The 9912-nt window shown below is 39.7% G+C and overlaps 1 long non-coding RNA gene across 5 annotated transcripts; it reads left to right on the top strand.

Annotated features, from left to right (window-relative positions):
• The first annotated feature begins 686 nt into the window (after positions 1–686).
• On the top strand, positions 687–4793 carry LOC109734696 (uncharacterized). 5 transcript variants are annotated; one of them, XR_005756765.3, is made up of 4 exons: positions 687–1005; positions 1096–2723; positions 2809–2868; positions 2937–4793. It is a non-coding gene; the product is annotated as an uncharacterized lncRNA (long non-coding RNA). The 5 variants fall into 5 exon arrangements; XR_012184371.1 differs by having other exon boundaries at positions 1096–2471; positions 2561–2723; positions 2809–4793; XR_012184372.1 differs by having other exon boundaries at positions 692–1005; positions 1096–2065; positions 2561–2723; positions 2809–4793.
• The last annotated feature ends 5119 nt before the right edge of the window (positions 4794–9912 follow it).

Here is a 9912-nt window from a genome sequence, read left to right on the forward strand (position 1 = left end):
GTATAGTGTGCGAATAACTTTGAAAGATGGCCGTTGGATGAAGCCAATCCGATGGTGCAGTGATGGCAAATCCAAGCACTGCTAGCCGTTGGATATCATCTACATTCCACCAGATTCTGCCACATGTACAATCTAGAAGACTCCATTGTTGAACTTAAGAATAATGCACAAACCACAAAACACAACCACTTCTCCTTTGTTCTAGAATCTTCTATATCATAATTGCCCAAACTTTATTCATAGATGAATTGCCATTATTTGTTTTTACTTTATGTTGTACAACGCGCAATTCCATGAATCTTAAAATAGATTAACTTTTTTATAAAAACTAATTGATTTTGAATGAGATGAATTATAAGAATTAAACGAACATCTACATCATGCATACATATATATATATAAATGACTCAAAGCTTACATGATATAGTGTGGTATTTATTCATAATTTGGTTACCAAATCTCATGCGTGCAATGCACGTGTACCTTACTAGTGTGTGTGTGTATATATATATATAGAAAGTCTATTTAAGACCCAGGGTGAGGAATAAGTAATTCTTCACCCTGGTCAGTCCGCCGTGTGACGGTCTGGTTCAACCCAGCACAAACCGATGTAAATTTATAGCAATTTTTTTATCGTGCCGCTGTAATTTTACGTTGACGCTGGAAGGTCGTGGGGATTAGGAGCTAGCCCACCCCATACATCAATAGATGTGAGCGGTTTCGTCTGAACGCCGACTAGCGAGCGGTGATTGGCGGCGTGCTGGACGGCGACGTGCTCGGCGGATAATTCTCATCGGATGATTCCCTCGCTCCCCTGTCCATCTTTCCCCCGTCCTCTCGTGCGACTCGGAGACCGAAAGCGGCAGCGGTGATGGAGCGTACAACGATTTTGCGGCGGCGACCAATCCCAAATCCATCCCACTGCTCAGTCGGATAAGGCGCTTGCGACAACCAACATTCACCGAACCAGATTTTCCATTTCCTCGACAGGCGGCTCCGGCACAGGTTCTCCACGTTTCTCACGCTCCCTCTTCTTCTCTCTGCTTCCCTTCCAACCCCAGCTCACCCTGCTAGATCTGAATGATTGCCTTGCAGGAATGAAAGTGCGCCCTATGTTCAGATTCCAGAAGCTATGCCACGGCCGCCTACAATTCCACCCAGGATAGCTAATTTGCATGCATATTTGATTTCTGATCTCTTCCCAATCTGTCATGTTCATTCAATTTTATACGGTCATAGTTTAGCTAGGCTCCATATATCCGTAGTTGCAAAACAATTCTTGAGATTTCTTTGGTAAAATTTCTGGAATATTACATAATATTGCCTGTGCCATCATAACCATTTGTTTATCCCCTAGTATAAAAATACCAAAGTGAGGTCTCCATACATACATACGAGAAGCACCTCTTTAATTGTAATTTGCTGGTAGATACATCGACCCGTTATTACTGGACATGAAGTAGCTTTTACAAATGCTATAGGTAATTGCGTGGAAATTGATCTGAGAAATTGTTGTCGAGATAGGTAATTACATACTTGAGAACAGTTGCTCTTTAAGATTTCTTGAGCTTTATTCCGGGTGCTCAAGTGAAGCAATTGCTTCTCATTGAAGGGTCTGTTTCTTTCTTGGACGGGTCAGGTTGTTCCTATTTTCTCTTTTATTCAGATTGGATTTGTAAATCAGAAAGTGTGATGCTCAACGAGATTCAGGTCGCGCTAAGACATCAACAATCAGTGCCGACAAGCCTCCACTATCTATTGCAGAAATGAAGAACCGTGTTGATTGCTTATCTTGAATATGATTTTGGGCAAATAGGACCTGACTAGCTTCTAAATCTGCTGAACTGTACTGATCATAGTGTGAAACTAATTTTGCTTTTGCTCTTCTAAAGGCCATCTCACGTTGATTCATAATTTGCCAGAGGAGATGGCACAGTTGGAAGTTATGTTCAGTTTCTTGATCGTTATGCTAATTCTCTGTCCATTTGTAAGACAGCTGTTGATGTTCAGAATAATAAGGGAAGTGCCTTGCACCTGAATGTCAAATGAAAAAGTAGAGCTGAAGGTTGTGATCTGTATCCTTGCCATGGTTGCTCCTTGCTGATACAGGCTTTTATATTTGAATGCTCGCTACTCTCGCACATATATAGATTTTTCATTATAGATGCAAATTTGGAGCTGCTTAAATTTGCTTGCCTGTCGTTTTACTTAGCAATCTGCAAGAAAAAGAAGGACACCATAGATTGCTTGGCAATAAAGATCGACATAAATTAGCAATTTGTGTGTACCCTTAGAAGTCTATATATTTATTAAATTCTGAATTACTTGTGCTCGCGTCCTTAATGTGATGGTTGCTTTGCCTTATGATCAAATTCTCAATTGGTAATGGTGACTACATTAGACTGTTTAAGCAACTAAGCAAGTCAAGTCCCCTCGTGACTACAAGTCATGAGTGCCGCTGCACTATTCTTGTATGTTCTTCTATTTTCAATGGAAGCATTCAATCATATTTGTTTTTTTCTCTCACATCAGTTTATATACCTCTCCATGGATCATTCAGGTGTAAAAATATGGATTTTCACTTTCGACCTGCAGTATTTGACGGTCTCTGTGTGGAGGGTTTCAGAACTTTCTCTAGGCGCAGACCTGAATACTAGCAGTACACGCTTGCAGCTAGCAAAAAATGCAAGATGCAGGGTCGTGTTTTCTTTTTCCAATGCATGGTAATGAAGCCTGTTAATCCTCAAGTGTTATATGTGCGCTTGTGTGTTGGTATACTTCTGAGAACTGAAAATATTTTGTTTTCAGGTATCTGTTCAGGTGGATGACTGCTAATTTATGTGGGATAGGAATGTCTTCATATTTGTGGTGGGTACAAGTAATATTAAATTGAAATTTTAGGCCCTCTTTTCATTACAACCAATGGCAAAATTTAGGTTTTGGTGAGAAGAAAGGTGAACCTAATGGCTACAGCACTATCAAGAAGAATGTTTTAATCACTGGAGAAATTGAGGAACAAATGAAGTTGATAGAAGAACGAGCAATAAATATCTATTAAACACATATATAGATTGCTTGGCTATAAAGATCGACATAAATTAGCATTACTTGTTTTGGGCATAGCTGAACGTACAAGCTTAATACTACTGAAATTCTAAAATCGATCAGAAGTAATGTTTGGTTTTGTTCATAGGTCGTCCCCTGTTTTGTCATTCCAACTAACTGAAAGAGATTGTAATTGGGTCAACAAATGGCATACATTTTTTTAAGCTGACAAACCTATTTTGTTGAAAATCTGAACTTTGTAGTTCAGTAGCTATTGTGTAGGTGTATTTCAATCTTATGGCTTTTTTTGCTTGAGATTCGTATACTGTATGATGTTGAGTTTGTTCACATTAACCTATGTTCCTATTTTGCTGAGTTATCCACTGAAATATGCTTAATTTCTTCTTAATTCCCCGTGTTTACTACCACAGTACCACTATATTTGATATGTTTTTATTTAGTTCCATTTAATATTGATTCAGCTATATTATGGGTGGCTTTGGCATTTTCCCCTTACAATCGTGTGTCTGACGAATTATGGGGAGTGCCTCTTTCACACTAATGTTCATTGCAAACTAATCATGAAATTCAATTACTTCAGGTCTTTACTTTCAACATGATCTACCTCCAATTTTTTGCTCCTCTTGTTTCATCACAAAGCAATGAAGTTTAGTACTCCCTCTGTTCACTTTTATAAGACGCTGTAGACATTTCAGACAGTGCCTAAAACAGTTCAATCTTAGCTGTCTGAAACGTCTTATAAAAATGAATGGAGGGAGTAGCATAACTTCTAGTAGTATTAAGAAAATCCATATTGAAGGGACTTAAGATACTTCTATGTTTTATTTTGATGACACTCAGGTGTCAGACTAGTTAGACTTAGACATTGTCGTAAATAGTTGCTAGACACAGACTAGTTCAATACGACGACTCCTACCATTGAAGCTGGCACAGTTTGATAAAATACATGGTTAGTGAGCATTTAAACAATAGTTACAGAATTTTCTTTTTGTCTTGTTTCTCACTATACTTTTGATTCACCTGCAGCTAGCATGTTATGGGTTCATGTGATTCTGATGAATTTGGTACATCAAAAATCCCACTGTGATATCTTTGATTTTCACATTATATTATTTCTAGTTCAGGGAAGTGAAGCCTATTAGTCATAAAGTGTACATGTGCTTATGTGATGTTGGTATACTTTCAAGAATTGAAATATTCTATTTTTTCAGTATCTGTTCAAGTGGATGACGGTTAATGTACAAGGGATAGAGAGTCATGTCTTCATATTTATGGTCGGTAAGAGTAATGTGCAATTGAAATTCAAACCTTCGTTACTAATAACCAGTAGCAAGGTTTAGGTTTTGTGAGAAGAAAAGTGAACCAAAGGAGATAGTACTATTAATAGGATACTGTGTTTCTTCCAGCCCATGGATAAGAATGTTTCAGTCGTTGCAGAGATAGCTGAACAGATGAAGTTGGCGTAAAATCTATGGTCACCTACTGGTTCAAGATCAAGTTCGACAGTAGTCAGTTTGCAAGTTCGATAGCATTCAATTTTGTAATAGTGATTTCTGAAAAATAATAATCATGCTGCTGGTTACTTAGTGCTCAGTGGCATTCAGTTACGTCCAAACGAATTTTATTTGTAATCTTAAGATGGCTTTTGTTACGTAAGTATTTCTTGGAACCACTACACGGAATCTAGTATTTACTAGACCGCTTTGTTATTCCATGGTTACCAAAAATTCCTTGTGTACAAAATCAACCAGTGACCTATGTTTCTTACGGTTACTAAAAATGCCTCCTACGGAATTGTGATAGTGGTCTATGTTACTTAAATCAATCACGTACCATATTTCATTTTTAGTAGAAAACCGGTGTACTCAGTCCAATGTAAACATCAATATATCTGAGGCAAAATACCTGAACTATAGAAAGGCAGACTTATATCTGAAAAAATTTAAGAACGCCTCACTACTGTAAGATTATCTGATTAGCCGTAAAATTACAGCAAGAGGCGCTTTGTGGGTTGCTCGCCTACAGGAAGTAATTGACTCACATGCAAACCATAAGATTACCTTGCACTCTTTTCTTTACAGCTGTTTTAGTGCGGAGACCCGTTTCTAATTCAAAGCTATAATATTACCTCACAAAAGTTCTGTTTCTTTCCCCTCAAAAAAAAGTTCTGTTTCTTACTGTCTATGGTTTTGGACGTGGGAGCACAAGTTGGCTGGGGTGAGGAATAAGAATTCCTCACCCAGGGTGACGAATAGCGCGACCCTATATATATATATATATCATCCTTGACGATAATGAGGGGGCCCACACAATCTATCCCGTTGACCCAACATACGAGAAGGGTTTGACCATGATGGTTTCCTATTGCTATGTGTGCCATGTTAGACCAATTAAAGTTTGAGTGCATGCGTTGGACGACCCCCCCCCCCCCCCCCCCCCGCCTCGAAGTTGGGGAACCGACATCGTACGTATTTGAACCTGGCTTGGGGTCGGGTATGGTGTTCGGTTTGTAATGAAGTTGGTGCCCCATCGAAGTTGGACATTCGGTATTTGAAAACATCACACACCACTCATACATATTTTCGGACCTCATGCAGTGTATAGGGGGTCTTCTAATGAACCACGTCTCCCTTGTGCTGTTTTTTGTGACGACACGCATATCTCTTTGACCGATAACGAGGGGTATGTGTTGGCCATGAATGGATTCCTCCTATTCATGTTAGATCTGGTCATCATTGATAACCCACAAGTATAGGGGATCGCAACAGTTTTCGAGGGTAGAGTATTCAACCCAAATTTATTGATTCAACACAAGGGGAGCCAAAGAATATTCTCAAGTATTAATAGTTGAGTTGTCAATTCAACCACACCTGGATAACTTAATATCTGCAGCAAAGTGTTTAGTACCAAAGTAATATGATAGTAGTGGTAACGGTAACAAAGGTAATAGTAGCAAAAGTAATATTTTTGGTGTTTTGTAGTGATTGTAACAGTAGCAACGGAAAAGTAAATAAGCGAAGAACAATATGTGAAAAGCTCGTAGGCATTGGATCGGTGATGGAGAATTATGTCGGATGCGGTTCATCATGTAACAGTCATAACATAGGGTGACATAGAACTAGCTCCAATTCATCAATGTAATGTAGGCATGTATTCCGAATATAGTCATACGTGCTTATGGAAAAGAAATTGCATGACATCTTTTGTCCTACCCTCCTGTGGCAGCGGGGTCCTAGCGAAAACTAAGGGATATTAAGGCCTCCTTTTAATAGAGAACCGGACCAAAGCATTAACACATAGTGAATACATGAAATCCACAAACTACGGTCATCACCGGGAGTGGTCCCGATTATTGTCACTTCGGGGTTGCCGGATCATAACACATAGTAGGTGACTATAGACTTGCAAGATAGGATCAAGAACTCACATATATTCATGAAAACATAATAGGTTCAGATCTGAAATCATGGCACTCGGGCCCTAGTGACAAGCATTAAGCATAGCAAAGTCATAGCAACATCAATCTCAGAACATAGTGGATACTAGGGATCAAACCCTAACAAAACTAACTTGATTACATGATAGATCTCATCCAACCCATCACCGTCCAGCAAGCCTACGATGGAATTACTCACGCACAGCGGTGAGCATCATGAAATTGGTGATGGAGGATGGTTGATGATGACGATGGCGACGATTTGCCCTCTCCGGAGCCCCGAACGAACTCCAGATCAGCCCTCCCGAGTGGTTTTAGGGCTTGGCGGCGGCTCCGTATCGTAAAACGCGATGAATCCTTCTCTATGATTTTTTTCTCCCCGAAAGTGAATATATGGAGTTGGAGTTGAGGTCGGTGGAGCGTCAGGGGGCCCACGAGGTAGTGGGCGCGCCCCCACCCTCGTGGACAGGGTGTGGGCCCCCTGACGTGGATTTTTCTTCTGGTATTTTTCTTATTTTCCAAATAGATGTTCCGTGGAGTTTCAGGTCATTCCGAGAACTTTTGTTTCTGCACATAAATAACACCATGGAAAGCTGCTGAAAACAGCGTCAGTCCGGGTTAGTTCCATTCAAATCATGCAAGTTAGAGTCCAAAACAAGGGCAAAAGTGTTTGGAAAAGTAGATACGACGGAGACGTATCGACTCCCCCAAGCTTAAAGCTTTGCTTGTCCTCAAGCAATTCATTTGATAAACTGAAAGTGATAAAGAAAACTTTTACAAACTCTGTTTCCTCTTGTTGTTGTAAATATGTAAAGCCAGCATTCAAGTTTTCAGCAAATATTATGACTAACCACATTCACAATAACTCTTGGGTCTCATGTTTACTCATATCAATGGCATAATCAACTAGTGAGCCATAATAATAAATCTTGGATGACAACACTTTCTCAAAATAATCATGATATGATATAACAGGATGGTATCTCGCTAGCCCTTTCTGAGACCGCAAAAAATAAATGCAGAGCACCTTTAAAGATCAAGGACAGACTAGACATTGTAATTCATGTTAAAGGAGATCTGGTCATAGTCATACTCAATATAAATTAATAGTAATGGATGCAAATGATAGCAGTGCTCTCCAACTGGTGGTTTTTAATAAGAGGGTGATGACTCAACATAAAAGTAAATAGATAGGCCCTTCGCAGAGGGAAGCAGGGATTTGTAGAGGTGTCAGAGCTCGGTTTTGAAATAGAGATAAATAATAGTTTGAGCGGCATACTTACATTGTCAACATAACAACCAAGAGATGGCGATATCTTCCATGCTACACACATTATAGGCGGTTCCCAAACAGAATGGTAAAGTTTATACTCCCCCTCCACCAACACGCATCAATCCATGGCTTGCTCGAAACAACGAGTGCCTCCAACTAGCAACAGTCCCAGGGGGAGTTTTGTTTGCAAATATTTTCATTTAGTTTGCATAAAGCATGGGACTGGGCATCCTGGTGACCAGCCATTTTCTCGTGAGTGAGGAGCGGAGTCCACCCCTCTTGAGAATAACCCGCCTAGCATGTAAGATACGGACATCCCTAGTTGATACATGAGCTATTCGAGCATACAAAACAGAATTTCATTTGAAGGTTTAGAGTTTGGCACATACAAATTTACTTGGAACGGCAGGTAGATACCGCATATAGGAAGGTATGGTGGACTTATCTGGAATAACTTTGGGGTTTAAGGGATTGGATGCACAAGCAGTATTCCCGCTTAGTACAAGTGAAGGCTAGCAAAAGACTGGGAAGCGACCAACTAGAGAGCGACAACAGTCATGAACATGCATTAAAAGTAATAAACATTGAGTGCAAGCATGAGTAGGATATAATCCACCATGGACATAAATATCATGAAGGCTATGTTGATTTGTTTCAACTACATGTATGAACATGTGCCAAGTCGAGTCACTTAAATCATTCAAAGGAGGATACCACCCCACTATACCACATCACAACCATTTTAATAGCATGTTGGCACGAAAGGTAAACCATTATAACTCATAGCTAATCAAGCATGGCATAAGCAACTATGATCTCTAATTGTCATTGCAAACACGTTTATTCATAATAGGCTGAATCAGGAACGATGAACTCATCATATTTACAAAAACAAGAGAGGTCGAGTTCATACCAGCTTCTCTCATCTCAGTCAGTTCATCATATATCGTCATAATTGCCTTTCACTTGCACGACCGTACAATGTGAAAATAATAAGAGTGCACGTGCATTGGACTAAGCTGGAATCTGCGAGCATTCAATAAACAGGAGAAGACAGGGCAATATGGGCTCTTGGTTAAATAAACAATAATGCATATAAGAGCCACTTCAAAAATTCAATTATGGTCTTCTCCTATCGACCCCCAAAGAAAAGAAAAGAAATAAAACTATTTACACGGGAAAGCTTTAACCAAGCAAAAGAAGAACGAGAAATATTTTTGGGTTTTCTTTTTAATTATTACTACTACAGCAAGAAAAGTAAACTAACTAAAAGCTACACTAATTTTTTTTGGATTTTTCTTAAGGTTTATCAAACACACAAGAAGAAAGCAAGAAAAAGAAAATAAACTAGCATGGATATTACAGTGAAAGAGTATGAGCACCGACATCTAGCAATGAGTGTGTGTCAACATAAATGTAATGTCGGTGGGAAATATGTACTCCCCCAAGCTTAGGCCTTTGGCCTTAGTTGGTTTATTGCCACGGATGGCCTGGCAGACATCCATAGTTGTAGCCGGGGTCGTACTGAGATGCAGTAGCTATCGCCTCCTGAGCTGCAGCATGGCGGCGAGCTGCCTCCGCCCTCCTCTCGTACTCATCTGCCTCCTCTCTGGTAATAACATATCTTCCTTTTGCCTGATAATCAAAGAAGGTAGGAGCAGGGAGAGTAATACGGACAGCACGACGTCTGCCAAAGATTAAGCGATACCGGAGAGGTGATTCATTCCTCTCAACAAACTGGTGGTGAACCATAGCATTAAAGTCTAAATAAGTAGGAGGCAACTCAATATCATCCTCACGTATGGTTACACCAAGAAAATCAGCTAAGCGGGTTGCATAAATTCCACCAAAGAAATCTCCATTAAATCTATTATGATGCAACCTATGTGCAACAATGGCTCCCAAATTATAAGATTTGTCTCCTAACACAGCACTCCTAAGAATACTGAGGTCAGGGACACACATGTGACATGCTTCATCCTTACCATTTATGCATCTACCTATGGAGAGAGCAAAATAATGTATAGCAGGAAAATGAATGCTCCCTATGGTAGCTTGTGCTATATCTCTAGATTCCCCCACAGTTATACTAGCAAGAAAATTTCTAAATTCATATTTCCGGGGTTCACTAGCACTA

This window comes from Aegilops tauschii, chromosome 5, assembly GCF_002575655.3.
Source record: "Aegilops tauschii subsp. strangulata cultivar AL8/78 chromosome 5, Aet v6.0, whole genome shotgun sequence".
NCBI classification, from domain to species: domain Eukaryota; kingdom Viridiplantae; phylum Streptophyta; class Magnoliopsida; order Poales; family Poaceae; genus Aegilops; species Aegilops tauschii.